Source organism: Podarcis raffonei, chromosome 4 (assembly GCF_027172205.1).
Source record: "Podarcis raffonei isolate rPodRaf1 chromosome 4, rPodRaf1.pri, whole genome shotgun sequence".
Classification (NCBI taxonomy): Eukaryota; Metazoa; Chordata; class Lepidosauria; order Squamata; family Lacertidae; genus Podarcis; species Podarcis raffonei.
The window spans coordinates 76,799,917-76,818,743 of record NC_070605.1 but is presented as its reverse complement, the minus strand read 5'-3'; the positions used below and the strand labels follow the sequence as shown (position 1 = coordinate 76,818,743).

Sequence of the window (18,827 nt, the reverse complement as noted above, 5' to 3'; positions counted from 1 at the left end):
GGAAAGCAGCAACCATGTGGTGGAGATCATCGACTCCAGGTGGAAGGGTAATCAGGTGGAGTATTTGGTCGCGTGGGAAGGGGAACCGGAGTCGGAAAACACCTGGGTGACGGCAGAGGAGGTCAGTGACGAGATCTTGATCGAAACGTTCCACCAAAGGTTCCCCAGGAAACCTCAGCCAGTAGCGAGGTCCCGGAGGGAGTACTTTGGCACCACCGACGATGAGGAGGAACTGGAAGGATTCAGGGAATCGGAGTTGGAAGAAGGAACAGACTCCGATGAGGAGGAGTACTTCGAAACCGGAAACAGCAACAGGTGGAGGGAAGTGTTCGAAACTTCGGAAGATGAGGGAGGTTCTTTCAGGGGTTTTGCTCCCTCGCCTCCCGCAGAGAAGGGGAGGGAAGGGGGTGAAGGGGGCCCTGGAGGGGAGGTGGATGTCAGGGAACTGCCATCGGAGGAGCAGGAGGTGAAAGGGCTCACAGAGGGTGAGAGAGACCATTCAGCTGAGGAGGGAACCAGCAGGGGGAGAAGTGGAGTTCCAAGGGAAAGTGAGTCGGAGGGAGGGCTCAGAGACACTTCCAGCGAAAATAGTGGGGAGGTTTCAGGACCTCCCATAGGGACACCTACTCCTCGCCGGAAACTGTCACGCCGAGAGTCCAGAAGACGCGTTTCCGTTAAGGAGCTTTTATGCTGGAAGAAGTTCCGTAAATGCCCACTGTCCGATTCTACGAGCGACTGATGGAGCCATGCTTAAGGAGCTCCGTCACAGACAGAAGTTTGTGGACTTAGCCAAACTCTGAGGGACTAGGATTTTACGCACAAGCAGCTCACCATCCCATCACACTTGGCTTCTGCCATACCAATCTATATGCATTCACAAATTGAGAGATATCGATAATTTCCAGGCTGCATGAACAGCTCAACCATTGCCACAATCATTTTCAGCAAGAAAACAGACTATTGAAACCCCTTTTACAGAAACACGGGAAATTTCTTAGCTCTTTGCTGAGTGGTTTGGGTACACAGGAACCTGACCACATACTCTACAGCAGTTTTCCCAAGCTGGTGACCAGATGCATTGAGATACAAACTCGCATCAGTCCCAGTCGGCACAGCCAAAGACCAGGGCTAGTGTGAGTTGTGATCCAACACATCTGGAGGGCACCAGGTTGAAAAACACTACCTTGTAAGAATTACTGCCATGAACAACATTCCACAGCTGATCATGACACTTCCCTGCATTAGCTCCTACCCAATATTCCACATTCAGAAGAGTTGCAAATGTGCTGCATGGGAGATTTCACGTCTTTGCTTTTTCTGGGGGAAAGTAGTGATCACTGCTAAACATGCTGTATATACTTTGGGCAGTTTGGCCTTCACGATCCCATGCCCTCCAACATTTCTCTGATGTAAACTGATACATCCCCGCCAACATTTCTCCAATGAAAATAGGGACATCCAGTGCTATTTTTCTAGAAAAAGTGGTGCTGGAACTCACCACGAACACCACCCTTGTTCTCTTAGAATGGCCATGGCGCCCACCTGAGAAGTGCCAGAACTCAGTTCTGGTGAGTTCTGGCTAAAAAAGACCTGGGGATGTCCTATACCCTCCAACATTTCTCCGATGAAAATAGGAGCATCCTAAGGAAAAGTGGGACATTACGGGATCAAATCAGAAACCAGGATGGATTCCTGGAAAATAGGGGTACTTGGAAGATCTGTTCTCTGTGGAAGTGGATAATAAGAATAAATTCTGCTAGCATTGTTTTCTTGTTGGCCAGAATCAACAAAATTAGATTTCCTGTCAAGTTTCATTCTATACCATGAGTAGGCAAACTAAGGCCCAGGGGGCGGATCCAGCCCAATCGCCTTCTAAATCCGGCCCGTGGACAGTCCAGAAATCAGCATGTTTTTACAAAAGTAGAATGTGTCCTTTTATTTAAAATGCATCTCTGGGTTATTTGTGGGGCATAGGAATTCGTTCATTATTTTTTTTCCAAAATATAGTCCGGGCCCCCACAAGGTCTGAGGGACAGTGGACCTGCCCCCTGCTGAAAATGTTTGCTGACCCCTGTTCTACACAGCTGATATTGAGAGGTCCTTCATTCTTGGAGATACTTCGGATCTGGTACAAGACAAAGATGCAGCCAAACTAGCGAGGAACACTACCTACAGTGCTATCAAATCAACTTAAATGGAAGCGGGACACCACCAACAAGGTTCAACAGGGTCACGTTTAATTTCAAGAGAGGAAAATTCCTCCAAATGGTGAAGATGCATTATAAGGAAGTTGAAAGGGAAAGTATTCAGGAGTCTTGGAAGTTATTTAAAACCACAACAACAGAAGCTCGTCTGGAGTGCACACCATGGATTAAGAAAGAAACCCAACAGGATGTGTGGTTAGTAATGCACGTCAATAGAGCTGCAAAAGCCAAGACCCTTTTCTTTAAAAAGTGCAAGTCTCATCTAAATAAAAAGGACAAAAAAAGAGAAAATAAGCTCTCCTAAAACAAACACAAGTTACCAGTGAGGCACGTGAGAAGATATTTGAGCATATTGTTAGGGGCACGGGGGTGGGGGGGATACAAATTTCTTCAAAATCACAAGCACTGAGCGAGCCTGGGAGTGTCAGACCATTAGAAAAACAACTTCAAAAAAGACTTTGGAGAGAAACAGAATATTTGTGTCTGATTTCTCTGCAAAGGATGTTGGATAAAAATAAGATTAAAATTCTAGGGCTAAACACCACATTAAAAGCCAACTCTCGGTCTGGATAGCATCAGGAGTTCGTAAATAACATAAAAATGTGAAACAGTTGGTCATCTAATGCTAAAAATGTAAAATGTCTTTAAACTCAAAATCCTCATGGGAGGGTTGGAAGGCAACCAATGTGGCACCAGTTTTTAAGAGAGGCATGAGAAAATTATAAGACTTGCAGTCTAATTTCTTTCCTAATAAAAAATGGCAGAAAGCAGAATTAAAGTTATAATCGGTCAACCTTGGATAACGAGGTTTTGCTTACTGTGCTGTGTTACTGGGATGTTAGGTGATTGTAAGCCACCTGAAATCAAACTGCAGTGTAGTAGTATTTAGTTGTAAATAAATGAAACGTACAAATGCCCATCACAAGTGGCCTGATGTCCACGTTCCCTAACACTTAGTACAAAATATCAAGTGAAAAGCCACCGTTAGTATTCTGTCCTCAGCCTGCTCATGGTTAACTCCACTCAGCCTTCCTTTTGCAAAAAGGTAGTATGTTTTTCAAAGCAGGTATTCAACAGGGGCTGAAAAGTTGCCACTTTTGCTTCAGCTTACACACACACACACACACACACACACACACACACACACACCAGGAGTGCACCTTGGCCCTGCGACCTTGGGTGCCCGGGGTCATGGGAGCCATGCAGCATGCATGGCCCTTGCATCCAGATTTGTGGGTGCCTAGGCCCTTCATAGGGATTTTGTGGGTGCTCGAGCACCCAGGGCCCCAGGGAGTTGGCACCCATGAAACACACACAGTGCTCTTCCAAATGTAGCTCTACAGTGTGTGTGTGTGTGTGTGTGTGTGTGTGTGGCAATTCTTAAGGCCTAGCACCTACAAATTCAGCATTGACTCTTGAAGTTTAAATTCTGACACAACAATTTCAAACATGATTTTTTATATTAAAAAAAAAAAGTTCTGGAATTCTGGAATACTCACATTTACTCCGCATCCACTGTGTTCCAACTGCTGGTTTGGGAAGCAGCTAACAGGGCATGTTAGCTACAATCCATATCTATGCTGTATTGATCACTGACTTTCAGAACAGCGCTCTTGGGTTAATAATTTGGAAGCACCAAATCCTTTCCCCCAAATTAACAAATGTGTATGTACGGAATGTGCAGCACTGCATCAAGATTGCAGCCACCAGGCTCAGCTCCCTTCCACACACATTGCCTAAACCTCGCCCAGCTTATCTACAATGGTTGACTATCACATGTAAGTGGCACCTCTGCACACAGAATCCAGCGTGCCCAGGCTGAATAATACAGCCACATTACCTGGCACAGAGTCATGTGAGGACCTAACCCATCCTAAGTTGACATTCCTCCTTACATCCAACACATGCAGACAAACCAGAGCCCAGGCTGGATAGACACAATCCAACTGCAAACTTTACAAAGGAGTTACAAGAAATTATAGCCTTGCACTTAGCCTTGGACCTTAATTTAGCTATTTGTGTTGTTTATTCTGTCTGCAGTTGATTTATTAATGCCTGGAAAGAGATAGCCAGCATTCCATAACACACACGCAGTGCTCTATGCTAAATAAGGCAGAAGCAGACATTCTCCTTTTAGAAAGGTGATGCTTAAAAGCAAACTAGGACCCACCCCATACACAGTTTCAATTACTCTTATTAAAATGAATATCACTATCAAGTGAGTCACTAGTTTGTTTTTAATTTTTAAGCCTTTATTAACATTATTAGCAGGTCACTTGCAACATAAAAGTGAAGAGCAATAAACCACTGAAAACTTAGAGCTTGCACTTCAATTCTGGATAACTGAATCTTAGAATTGGAAGTAAGAACATTCATTACAGGAATGCAACTCACAATAGACCCCCATACTACTTTCATCTTTCACCTTTTTACCCTGGCCTTTGTCACTCCAAATATATATCCTGATTGCCAATTGTTTTAACAGATTTTTAAAAACAAATACTGTTGTAACCTGGAACCTTATGGTTAAGGACAAATGAGAAATCCAATAAAAATCATTCTGCTAATCATTGATTTAGCAACTAGAACTTCAGAATGCCCAACACACAATGTTGGCCACATTCACAATCTATGCAGGCCACATTCAAGAGAAAGGCAAGCCATAGTTCAACTGGTTCCCCTCCAGATGTAGGAGTGGTCAAAAGCAAGGCAAGAGTAAGTTAACAGGGAAAGTTCACTCAGCACCTCATAGTTACCATCACCCAGAAAATATGCAGCAAAGTCAACAATGTCCCATTTACACATTGCACCAAAATAGCAAACAAGGACTTTAACTCTGTGAGAGACACGAAGGAACAAAAGAAGCCAAGGCTCACTGGATTTATATAACTAAAAACACTTAACACCAGGACCAGAGGGAATGTAATGGCATGCTTGGATTTTCAATCACTTATGAACTTTAAATGTATTGCCAATGCATCACCCATGAATCACTTAATAGTTCCGAGCAAAGACTTAACATGCTAGCCACCAAGGACGAGAATCACTTGGTTCTTGTTTGGGGAAGGGTGGATTTAAATTGCCCACACCTACCAAGTTGTCATACTCAGAACAGACCCACTGAAATCAATGAATTTAGGTTAAGTTGTCGATTGCATCAGATGTGCTAAACTTTTGGCCCTCCAGATGTTGCTGAGGTACAACTCCCAACATCCCAAGCCATTGGCCATTCTTGCCGGGACTGATGGGAGTTGTGATTCAACAACATCTGGAAGGCAATTAGTTTCCAGCACATGACTTAGACATATACAACCCAATGAGTGGTATTCAAGTGATTTTAACTTGGAGTAGACCCATGGAAATTAATGGACCTTGGTCTTGTGCATTAATTTCAATGAGTCTACTCTGAGTTGGTTGAATATCATCCTATGTTTTTAACTATGTGAAGCTGCCTCCCTCTCCAAATTACTGGACCAAACCTATGGAGTCAGCTGCATTTGGAATAGGTATGGTATGGACAGAAATAAGTTACACATCATATACCAAATACTGCCATTTCCAAAGAAAGGCCTTGCATTGGGGGAGATCAGTAAGTCTAGGAGAATCAAATATGCCATTTGGAGATGGGTTGTTGCCAACGGAGTGGAATTTAAAAAACTGAGATTTTTGGTGCTTTCCCTCTCTCTGAAAATCATAGGGATTAGCAGCTTGTTAAAAGCGATCCCTTGATTCTGTAGAAGGTGCTCCTTTGAAAAGGAGGTATCTTGCCTGCTGTCCTTTTGCCCACTTTAGTAAAAAGTCTGAAAAATCCTCAAAGGGGTAAAAACCAGAGTTTGCTCGTGGTAGAGAACTCGAGAGGATATTAACAGGTCCCAGTCGGAAACCAGATTAGGTTTCTAACCTGTTTGGATCCTGCGTGTTTCTAAATCCACTCAGGTCAACTTCATAAAGGGCCTCTGAAGCCCATTTCGGAAAAGTGTCCGTCAAGGCAGGCTGCTGAAAAAAAGGGAAACAGCTCTGTACACATTCAAGACTGACAGCAACCTGCCTAAACAAGACACCTCTATAGAGGGATGCCCAGTTGGCTTCTGTCTGTCTGTCTGTCTGTCTGTCTGTCTGTCTGTCTGTCAGGACTCCTCAGAAATGACTGCAGCTGAAGCTCCCTTTCCCTTTCTCCACCTACTGATCTGCCCCCCTCCAAGGCGCCAGGAAAGGCAACGGCGAAGCTCGCGGCGGAGGCGAGAAGAACCCGTCCGGTCTCTTCCCCGCGGCTCTTGGAAGAACCTGCTGCTCCCTCCCGCCCCAGGCCAGCCTGTCCTCGCGGGCAAGAAGAGGCCGCGCTGCCGGGTCCAAAGCGTGACTCACCCGGTGCCAGGAACTTGCCTAAACTCTTTCCCCGCACAGCGCGCTCCCCTTGTGCTCGAGAAAGAGCCACGCAAGACGGCTGCGCCTAATCCTCATACAGAGGCAAGGCGGCGGCGGCGGCAAGCTGTCCCCTCTCGCGGACCCTCAACCCGTCAGCAGCCGACCCAGACCCGCGCGCCCTGCGCCCAGCGCCTTCTCCTCACCTGGACTCTCCCGGCCGGCAGCTTCGCCACGACTCGCCTCAGGCACCGAGGGCCGAGGGGAGCTCCGCCCCTGCCCGTTAAGGCGAAGCCCGCCTCTTGGCGGCCCTGGACGCTTGGGCGGGACGGAGGAGGCGGTGGGTCGTCGCTGCCAGGAGCGCCGGGGCTGCTCTGAATCACCCAGGCGCGGAAGAATGGACTCGGATCCTGGTTCAGGGAACAAGCCGAGACTCGCGAGCTTGATCCTCACCTGCCTGGCTCCTCAGAAATCAGCCCTAGGGACTGAGCGAGGATAAGAATAAAAATTACTTGCTGTTGTTGTTTAGTCGTTTAGTCGTGTCCGACTCTTCCTGACCCCATGGGCGCCAGGCACTCCTGTCTTCCACTGCCTCCCGAAGTTTGGTCAAACTCATGCTGGTAGCTTCGAGAACACTGTCCAGCCATCTCTTCCTCTGTCGTCCCCTTCTCCTTGTGCCCTCCATCTTTCCCAACATCAGGGTCTTTTCCAGGGAGTCTTCTCATGAGGTGGCCAAAGTACTGGAGCCTCAGCTTCAGGATCTGTCCTTCCAGTGAGCACTCAGGGCTGATTTCCTTCAGAATAGATATGTTTGATCCTCTTGCAGTCCATGGGACTCTCAAGAGTCTCCTCCAGACCATAACTCAAAAGCATCAATTCTTCGGCGATCAGCCTTCTTTATGGTCCAGCTCTCACTTCCATACATCACTATTAATTCCATACATCACTAAAAATTACTATTATGTATTAAATTTGTGGACCGCCTTTCGTCTGTACCCCTCCGGGTGGCTCACAACATCAACATGACAGTATGAAAAACACAATAAAAATAAGAACAAAAACAAACCAACAAACCACAAAATGCATAATGCATAATAAAATTAAGAACTAAAAGAAACTAATAACCTCCCCCTCCAACAACAAAGACTGGGTTAGAGCATGGTGCTGATAACCCCAAGGCTGCAGGTTTGATCCGCCATATGGGGCAGCTGCATATTCCTGCATTGCAGAAGGTTGGACTAGATGATCCATAGGGTCCCTTCCAAGTCTAGGATTCTATATTTCACATGTCCATCAGCCCAAGGCCCAGGTGGAAGAAAAACCTTTTCACCTGCCGCCTCAAGGGGTATAATGAAGGCACCAGCCAAACCTCCCTGGTGAGAGCATAGCTACAAACCCATTCTGAAGACTCCTTTAACTGGACGGCACTTCTAATAAAACTGGCACCATTCAAAGTGCTGGGTTTGACCTATAAAGTCTTTTGTGGCTCAGGACCCCAATTCTCCAAGGACTGCCGCTCCCCATGTGAACCCATCTGGAAACTGCAATTATCATCTGAGGGCCCTTCTTTGAGCAGGAGGTCTGGAGGACAGCAACAAAAGAAGGGGCCTTTTCAGTGGTGGCTCCCTGTTTATAGAATGAGTCTCCTTTGGTGCCCGTGCCTTTTTTTCTGGGGATACTCAAGGATATGCAGTACCAACACACACACACCCAATATTAAAAGTGTGGCGCTTACTGCAAAAACTTCATAGTGAGTACCGGCACCTTCTTCTTTTTTTAAAAAAGCACTGCTTGGTGCCATAATTACGTATCTTCTAAGGAAGATCATTCATTCATTCCATCAGACTTTTGCTTTTAATTATAGCCTTTTGTGGGGTTGGGCTGTTTCGATCTACCTTTTTTTAAAAAAAAAGAATTGTATTTCAGATTCTTTTTTTAAATGCTGGTTCCATGTATGTATGTGCTTGGTTTTTGCTTAAAATATTATAAGTCGCTTTGAGCTGCCATGCAAAAAAGCAACTTCTTCTTCTTCTTCTTCTTCTTCTTCTTCTTATTATTATTATTATTATTATTATTATTATTATTATTACATGCAAACAAATTGGGCCCTTAGCAAGCCCCCTTTTCTTGGCTGAAGCAGGCAAAACAATCACAACCAGACTGTACTGTTAGTTATGTTTTTTTATTTGTGTCACCTAACCAGGGTTGGCCTTAGGGGTGGGTGAACTAGGCGGTTGCCTGGGTTGTGGATCTGAGGGGGCACCAAGTTGAATTGAGAGGCTGTGTTTGTATTTATCCTAGGGACAGCCCTGTGTGTACGGTACTTCTCAAGTACTCCCGGCTACATGCGAACAAGTAGTTCTCACCAAAAAATAAAGCGAACAGGCAAAGCACCATGCTAAAATGTGACACTAGCATTTTACAATCTATACACACTTTATGGGAATCACTGGGTGTTAATCCTAAGTAAATATGCATAATGGGAACAGCTGTACAGCTTGTCCTTTGACCCTTTTTTGGAGGCTTGGACACATTTACCCTGTGAAGTAATAAATAAACAAAACGAGAGGTTATAATATGGGAGCCTGAGCTGAAAGTCTTGTACCCTTTATTCCCCCACGCTTTTCTGAAACTGGATACTCACTCAAAATCTGGTTAAATTGATATAATATGCTTCAGGATCCAGTTTACAGCGGCAGGAATCAGCACCACAGAATGTGCTAAATGCCTTTCTCATCCAGATTGAGTAATGGAATGCAGTTGTTGCCACACTGGTGGTTTCTAAGTTAACAAAATGAAGTTTTCAGCAAGAGCTTGAACTTTTCCCTAGCATGGTACAGGATTAACAAAGTGTTCAGCATGTGGCATGCAGGGTTCCAGGAAAACACTACATTTGCTTTAAGAAGAATGCGGAGAATAATAATATTTGCTGAACACTTGAGACAACTGTGTTTCGTTGCCACAGGCATCCCGGTTTATTTAACTGCTATGTAACAGTCTGGTTTGGGACAGTCAGTTTGTATAGAATATACAATGTAGAGCTTAATGAATGCTATGAGGGGTTTTTTCTTTCAGTCTGAAGTACCACCCAAGATCCTATGTGCTTGGCCTCATCACTGGGAATCGTGCAGTATGATGCTATGATAAATATTTTTTCCAGAGGGGAATCCACAAGCAGCTAAAAACAGGGACAGATCTACACTCATGGTTTTTAACATTAAGGAAGTGTTAAGGAATGGTTTTGATAGTGTAGATCAGGGTAGTCAACCTTTTTATACCTACCGCCCACTAATGCAACTTTCTTGACGGTAAAATTTCCTTACAGCCCACCAGTGCTGCAGTAACATGTGCCGTAGAACCCCCTACCGCCCACCCGGAATCCTAAAACACCCACTAGTGGGCGGTAGGGACCAGGTTGACTGCCCCTGGTGTAGATGGACACATGACGTCCTATTTTTTACATTCATAATGCATTATTACCTTGTCTTTTTATCACTTAATTTTTAATCATTTTATGCTGCCATATAGGTGAAACACTGCTCGTATGTCCCTATGCAGTGTTTTGCCTTTTTTTTTTTTTACTGCATTCAAACTCTGATCCCTCCTCCAATGGCATTTAAGGGACAGTGTTCAGCTTCTCCTCGGGTTTTTTTGCTTCTTCCATCCTAGCAGGGAAAGAAACAGCGTTTTGGAAAATGGTGTGGCCGGGTATTACTTACATTTAACCCCCCCCCCAAAAAAGCCAAGGTAATTAACAGGTATGCCCTGTGGCATTTTAGAACAACATATCTATATCTTTCTAACAGGGGAAAGTAATGTTAAACAGGTCAGTGTAGATCCAGCCCAGGTGAGTTTCACAGATCAAGGTACTGAAACCAGTTGAATTGCAAGTTTACAGGTTAACTCTCAGCTAGTCTGCCATCTAGGCATCTCCACCTAAAGAAGGATAAGCCCTCTAGACCAAGGGTAGCAGCTGTTGCACCCTCCAGATATTGTTGGACTATGACTCCCATCAGCATGGCTGGTGGTGAGGGATGGTGCAGGTTGTAGTTCAGTAACACCTTGTTGTCTATCTCTGTCCTACATAGTCTAGACCAGGAATGGCCAACTCCCAAGCGACTGCAATCTACTTACAGAGTTAAAAACTGGCAGTGATCTACCCCCTTTTGGGGGGTTCAGGTCAGAGTTATTGAGCTTTTTGAGGAGGAGGAAGGCCCATTTTTTAGGCATTCAGATCAAAGTTGTTGTTGAGCTTTTTTTAGGGAGAAGGAAAGCCCCGTTTTTGGGGGGTGCAGGGCAAAAAAATGAGCTTTTTTTTAGGGGAGCCAAAGTTGTTGAGCTTCTTTGGGGGGAGCTAGTGATCTACCAGTGATCTACCATAGACGTCCAGTGATCTACCGGTAGATCACAATCTACCTGTTGGACGTGCCTGGTCTAGACGTTACTGGACTAGCCAACTAATTACTTTGTCCCCCTCCACCTCCCTGCTCAGTTGTACAAGGACTACAGAGGAGGAAGCAGGCAGCCAGGGCTGGTTTTAAGTAAGAATGCAGGCTGGTGGTCTTGGAGGAATCAAGACTGAGGTTAGTAGAACAATATCCCATTTGCCCTAATGGGCCAGCCACCACAGGAATTGTATACCTGAAATCCTGGAAAGTCACACTGGGAAAGCCAAGCTAAGTGCTATTTTGTTAATTGGAAAGGTCAGTTGTTCAGGCACACACAGTGGAAATTGTGGTAGCATTACTAGACTTCAAAGTATCTAGTTGTGCTGCATCACTTGGCTTGATTCCACAGCAAGAATGATAAACAGATGATTTAAAAAATGATTCCAGGAAATCAAGATTTGGCGCAGACTGAACATAACCTATTAAAAAGTAATTTCACAATGCCCTTAATATGTCCATAGCATTATTTAAAAGGTTGTGTGATAGCTAGTCATGTCCCAGATGTTTTTCTTGTGACCTTTATTCACTGAAGTAGAAATAGACATATGGTTTTCTTTCAGACATGCTATAAACTACCAGTCCTACGCAGTTTCCTCACCAGCTTCTAGATTAATCTTATGCAGCTCTTGGGTCAGCATCCAGGACAGTGTACTGTCCATCAAGGGCTTATTTTACTTCCTTTCTATTCAATTCTGGCTGATGCCCCCACCCAGGAAAAATTGGGGTGCCATTTTGGATGGCAAGGTAGCGCTCTCTCGCTCTCTCTTCCAAACAACCTTATTTATTCAAATTCACAAATTATAGCAGCAAGAGTAACATAGTAATATATTTAGTAGAGCACAGAGACTATGGGAGGAGCACAACCAGGAGACAGTCTTGCTTCCCCTTCCACATGGTAGGAACAGTTGCAGCCATGGGGAGCCAATCAACTGCCAGGCCCACACCCACCTTTCTTCAGCCCCGGCATCACACAGAAATGTTGGAGCAGAGAGGGCAGATAATAAACTTGAATACATTTCCAGTCACTATGGGCGGACGGACATCCCCTGTGGGGTAGTTGCACAGCAGCCTTTTCATCTGGTATGGACAAAATTTGCAGACTGATTTGTGCCGCAGAATCGAAACAATGTCCTTCCCAAACAAGTGCTTTCATCAAGTATATTCCCGTTCCCCTTCCCCCAGGTGCTGCTTTGTTGCCTGTTTTCCAGCCTTCCAGCACAACTGAGTAGCACTACCGTCTCAACCAGCACAGAGAAGTGGGCAGTGGCATGGTTAGTGGCTCTGGAGCCAACTCCTAGGAGCTGAGGTCCTTTCGGGCCCTCCAATAAAAAAATTGAGACACCCCCCTCCTCCCCCAAGTTAATGGGCATTGCCATTCAAATGGTGTGCGTGCACCGTGTCTTGTGATTGATGATACTGTTAGGATCATCCTACTCTCGTGTAGGACTCTGGTAGAGACACATGCCCGACTGGCATGTTCTCTCCCTCCTGGTCGATCGTTCAAGAGCTTCAAAAGCTTTCTTCAGCCCGAACATCACAGCAACTGATACCAAGAGGCATCAGCACACTTACAATCCTGCAGAGTATTGGCAGTTTGAGTAACAGAACCCAGTAGCACAGCATTTTGGCTAATCTACTTTTATTTACATAAAATACACTCAGAGCATTCTGACTTAGCTCCTTCCTCTTTCTCATCAGACAGCAAAGAGAAAGAAACAAAGGACAATAGTCCCACTTCACGGAACACAGTAATACAAACATCCTGTCTCCGTCACTTCCCATACTGTGGAATGAAAACATACACCTTCATGTGATAGACAACAATCCCATGACTGCAAACACAGAGCTGGAATCCTAACAGATACGGAGCTTACCTGCCCCCACATATTTTTATTCAAGTTGGCACCCCTGTTTGGTGGCAGCCTATAACTCTGCCTTCCTCCGTTATCCTTCATGATGCTACTTCTTGACTTTCAGTAGCCTCACCAGTTTCACTTTTGGTTTTGCTTTGTTTTTTAATGCAGTATTAGTGTTAGCACCAGCACTGGTGTCTGAACAAACACACCAGTCTGAACAAAGTTTTTTGAGGAGAAACCCCTGTCTTCAGAACAGATGCAGTAATATATCCTTAAATCTTCTCATTGGGGGACCCTCCCTCCAAAATTAAAACTGCCAGACGCTTCCTGAGAACAGCGCATACCACTCTCAAGGAAGGGTCTGGCAAGAGCTCCTGAAATATGCCTGATAGGCCTTTTTCTGGCAGTCACCACCATAGCTGCCAACACAGGCATTTGACAGGCTATTCCTGAGCCAAAATGACTATCAACCCCACTCATGATTTATGACTCTAGTAAGAGTTCCAGGTGACAGGGATTAGGATGGAGCAGACAGCATATGGGATCATTTGGTAAGTTCCTGCAGTAGTTAGGAAAAATAGAGCCCAACTCTAGCAGACTCCATGGGTGAACCAATTTTTTTTGGGTGGGGTGGGGAGGATTCTTCCAGGTAAAACAAAAACTGTTTCCCCACCTTTATTTATAGTGATTATATCATGCATAATTGCCACAGAGCAGGACCTTCCATAAGATTACATCCCAAACATTTAATGTTCAAACTTTTCAACAAGGATCTGCAAACGTGCTCAGAGCTAGACTAAATTCCAGTTCCTTCCATGTGCTGTTTTGTTTGTTTCATACCCTCCAACATTTCTCTGGTGAAAATAGGGACATCATGGCAGTGCTATAGGTGAAGCATTCAAGCAATATATTAGTTTGAAGTCAGTGATTCATCTGCTTTTTTCAGTTCAATATATTTTTTTTAAATCACCTTATGAGGCTCTACATGGAGGTTTTCCATGAAAAGGGACCCATCATGTTTTAGTTTCATGTGCCCCCCAAACAAATATATTTTTCAGGTTCTCCGGGCATGTTAGTAGTATGAGAACATAGATCCTTCTCGATCACTACATGAATATTTGCAGAAGAGGACAAAAAAAGATGTAACAGAGAACAGAAAGCTGTAATGTTAATTACCTAGTCCTCAGTTTCACAACAAATTGGCAAGACATATCAAATAGATAAGAAAGTATATGGTCTGATCAAAAAGGCTATATTACTTTCACAGAATCTTTGTCTATGTCCTTAAGCATAGAATGAGAACTTAGACTTTAAGGTAAAAACTACTCCATTGTGGGGGAAGTTGCTGTAACAGTGAATTTAATACAAATTAAGGAAAACCAAGAAGAAACCCCACTCCTGCCTCTCTCTTAAAGGTAAAGGGACCCCTGACCATTAGGTCCAGTCGTGGCCAACTCTGGGGTTGCGGCGCTCATCTCGCTTTACTGGCCGAGGGAGCCGGCATACAGCTTCCGGGTCATGTGGCCAGCATGACTAAGCCACTTCTGGCGAACCAGAGCAGCACACGGAAACGCCGTTTACCTTTCCGCCGGAGCAGTACCTATTTATCTACTTGCACTTTGACGTGCTTTTGACGTGCTAGGTGGGCTGGAGCTGGGACCGAGCAACGGGAGCTCACCCCGTCACAGGGATTCGAACCGCCGAACTTCTGATCGGCAAGCCCTAGGCTCTGTGGTTTAACCCACAGCGCCACCCGCATCCCGCCTCTCTCTTAGTGAACTATAAAATATGGGAATGGGACTCATCCCCCCCCCCTGTGCTTCAACCCATGTTATTAATATATGAAGATGTAGTAAATTGACTCCTAGAAATATAGCCTATAAAGATGAAAACATCAAGCAAAGTAGTAGGCATCATGATACTTGGAATGTTATATGTATCTGTCTTTGTTGAGCTGGTCCTGGTGGGTGTTCTTTGTCTGGTCTGCCTGGCTTGTCATTCAGAGCTGGTCTCCTCAGTGAAGTTCAGCCGCCATTTTGTCACTCCCAAGCAATGTGTCAATGTGAAGGTCCCGCTTCTCCTTCTCCTCCTCCTTCAACAAGCTACTTTGGTAGCTTCAGGGGGTTCCAAGCCACATGCTGTTGAAATCATGAGGGCTTTCTCATTGTAGAGTGCGTGGTACCATTTCAGACAACAGATAAATGAAAACAGAAGCCCCAGCAGTACTGAATTCCTGCCTTTTGCAACATGGCCATTACCAGCCTCAAAGATGATGATGATGATGTACCTGGCCACTGAATTCTGCCCCTAGTCTTTTGGCTAGGATTTTGAAGTACCATTATTGGCTTTCCTTCATTAATCTTTAATTTTTCTCAATTTCATAATTAATTCTCTTTTTTTAATGAATTGTGAGAAGGAATGTATATTGGAAGAGTGGTGTCTTTAGATGTATGCATGCTGTGTGCTCGTTCAAAGTGGGCACCTATTATTTCAAATCCCAGTACTGTATATCTGTCATCAACCATGTTAACTTACATGAAAGCCAAAATCTCCCAGTCTTCTGTGCCTTCCAAAATCCACAAAAACGAACATTTCTTCATCTGATGAAAAGCTGCATTGCCTCCAGATTTTTCTTAATCGATTTGCTTTCTCAACACAGTAATAATAATTGCTCTGAGTTCTGAAGTCCCATGTCTAGAGTTTCAGAGGTCGATGTTGCAATGTGACCAAGATGCATGCCAAACACAGCCATCTTGGCTCCTAGAGGTTTTAACATTGTGCTCCAGCTCTCCATGAGCTCGTGCTTAAAAATGAGCAATTGAGCCACTAATTCTTTCCTGAAGCCAGAGCCATCTAGCTTGGCTTGGGTCTGAGTTTGCCAGGCAGACCTTTGTGTCCCAGGAGCCTTCTTGTCTGGCTGCAATTTGCAATTCTGGCCTAGGCCCATCTTTTCCAGAGGATGGAAATAATCAGTAAGAGCACCATCTTTATTTTTGGCAATGCCTGGTAACGTTCCCTTCACACCTACCAAGTAATTAGAAGTGAATCAGGAGTTGTTTTTGCTGTTTGCAGGAGGAAGGCAAAGCCAAGCAAATATGCAGCTTGTAGTTTCACTGAGGCCTCCCCCTGTTAGTAACTGTTTTAAACAAAGTATAAACTACTCTGTTTGAAATAGTCTGTATCTGAAGTATTGTTCAAGAAACATTATAACTAAGTAGTCAAGGACAACGAAAATGGTATTGCAGATGACCAATACTTCTCTTCTACCCCCCACCAAAATTAAATAAAGGTAGACTCAGAAATCTCAGCATAAGAAGATGAGAAGAGCCTGCTGTTAGTGGTTAGTGGTTAGTGGTCCATCTAGAACAGCATCCTCTTCTCATATCAGCCAACCATGTGCCTAAGGAAACAGAAGGCTAAGCACAACAGCACTTGTGATTCCCAGGAACTGACATTTGGAGGCATATCAACTCCAACAGTAGTGGTAGAACCTAGCCTTTGCGGCAATTGCAGATATTAAAGTATTGTGCAGCTTGAAGCAACTGGGTGCATAAAAACAGACTCCTTTTGGAATAAAACATTATCCAGACCCATCAGATATTATTCAAAACCTTCCTTGCATGACTTTCTTCAAAACAGAACAAAACCCAATAAATGTTACATCCAAACAGTTTCACAATATCTTGTCCAAACACATGCTCAGCGTCTTATAAAAAATAAAATCACTTATAATTAGAGCTGACAAACCTAGCTTCTCTCACACAGGCTCCATTAGCCTGCCTGCATTCCAGCCACAAAGGTTATGCAGTTCCTGGAGAGGCACCTTACTCCCACACTGGCTGGGAACAAAAGACAACAGCTACCACCCTTCCAAGATGGCGAATTTGCAACTCAGTAGCCTCCCATGTGATCTAAAGTTAAACATCTCATCAGAATTAGCAGAAAACAGTAACAGTTATCAACCTATATAGAAGTTCAGTGAGCTTAATATAGAAAACCCCCATGTTAAAGCCTTCAGTAACACATAATCAGACATTCTCCATTTCAGTGTCAATTAAACAATTATACTTAACACTGGCTAGTAGCCATTTTTAGCCTTTTTCTCCATAAATGTCTCTAAAAAAATTTTCTATGCCACTTTATATTTTTAAGAAAAAATTCAAAGCGGTTTACAGCATATTAAATAATAATAATAATAATAATAATAATAATAATAATAATAATAATAATTTATTATTTATACCCCGCCCATCTGGCTGGGCCTTCCCAGCCACTCTGGGCGGCTTCCATAGAAACCAAAAATACAGTAAAATATCACACGTTAAAAACTTCCCTGAACAGGGCTGCCTTAAGATGTCTTCTGAATGTCAGGTAGTTGTTTAGCGCTTTGACATCTGCTGGAAGGGCGTTCCACAGGGCGGGCGCCACTACCGAGAAGGCCCTCTGCCTGGTTCCCTGTAGCTTTGCTTCTCGCAATGAGGGAACCGCCAGAAGGCCCTCGGCGCTGGACCTCAGCGTCCGGGCAGAATGATGGGGGTGGAGACGCTCCTTCAGGTATACTGGACCGAGGCCGTTTAGGGCTTTAATGGTCAGCACCAACACTTTGAATTGTGCTCGGAAACATACTGGGAGCCAATGTAGGTCTTTCAAGACCGGTGTTATATGGTCTCGGCGGCCACCCCCAGTCACCAGTCTAGTGATGTCAATAAAACCTAAATAAAACAATCTGAAGAAAGTCAAATATAGAGTACATAGTCAAAGCAGCATAACAGAAAACTAGAATATTATCTTAAAGATTTTAAAATAAAACATTACAAAGGAGGTCAACTACAGAATATGTATTTAACATAGTAGGGCTGGGTGAGTCTGGTTGAGTCTAATTCTCTTTCAAAGCCATCCAATCATCTAAGCAATACTTCAAAGATAGTATTGAATCAATAGCAATATGAGTTCTAGCTTGAGACAACATTTTATTAGATAGGGTTTGTTCCATGTAAATGTATTAAGACTTTAGACTAAAGAAAGCATTCTGGAAAACTTGGAAGAAGAAGGAGGAGGAGGAGGAGGAGGAGATATTTACCTTTAGTTGCATTTCTTTATTTGCAAAAGCAAGTCTTCTTCAAAAGGTTTCCTTTTTGTATTTTGAAAATAGAACAGTGGTTCATTTCAGTTTGTTTGGAAGATTTCAAAGAGCACAGCTGAAAACAAAGATGTTTATGAGCACCCACCGGGTGATGTGGTTGAATGACCTGGTTTTGGACAAATGTCAAGAAGCAATCTGGTTTGATGTAGAAGCCATGTAAGAATTATATGCATGATGTGTGACTGATAAGAAGATGAAAACAGAAGAGTGGTGTTTTATAATGGCTCTGATTGCTGGCTCGATCAGCCTAGGTTTTGTGACTTTCCCAATTTTTCCAGAATAAAAGCTGCTTTATGTTAGGAATTCATGGGGCAATCCTATGCACACACTTCCCACTCAACACAGCGGAAATCACATCCTGGTAAACGTTCATAGGAATGTGCAGCTCAGAATTTAAGGTGCCTTGTGTATATTATTGGCAGTAGCTATTAGCGACTATTCTGCTTTTTGCAGCGACTATTCTGCTATTTGCAGTGACTATTCTGCTATTTGCACATGATTTGCCACACCACCTTAGCCATGTGCAATGCATGTGAATGCACTGAAATAGTTGCAATGAGAGAAAGCGAAATGTTCTACCTGAGCTCCAAATAGCTTTGTGGGATCTGTGGCTTGCAAAACAGCTTGTGGTAGTTTGTAGGGGAATGCATTTCCTAATATGCATTTAATTGCACCCAGAAGGAATCACAGTATGAGAATGTAAGCAAGCCTTGGCAGATGATTTCTGAATAATTCTGGCATTTTTTCATGGCTGGCTCTAACAAAAGAACATGTGAGTAGCGTGTGGGAAACATATTTACTGTATTTCCTTACA

The 18,827-nt window shown here is 44.0% G+C and overlaps 1 protein-coding gene across 3 annotated transcripts in view; it reads right to left on the bottom strand.

Annotated features, from left to right (window-relative positions):
- Positions 1-6,855, bottom strand: part of LOC128411795 (interleukin-1 receptor type 1-like) — a 29,347-nt gene extending 22,492 nt beyond the window's left edge. Inside the window, exon 1 of one of the 3 annotated variants that reach the window (XM_053384225.1) lies at positions 6,773-6,855. The gene's annotated coding sequence lies outside the window, so the exon portion shown is untranslated. Of the gene's footprint in view, positions 1-3,703; positions 6,736-6,772 lie in introns of those variants that run through there. The other 2 variants (XM_053384226.1, XM_053384227.1) reach the window with 2 other exon arrangements.
- Between the last annotated feature and the right edge of the window lie 11,972 nt (positions 6,856-18,827).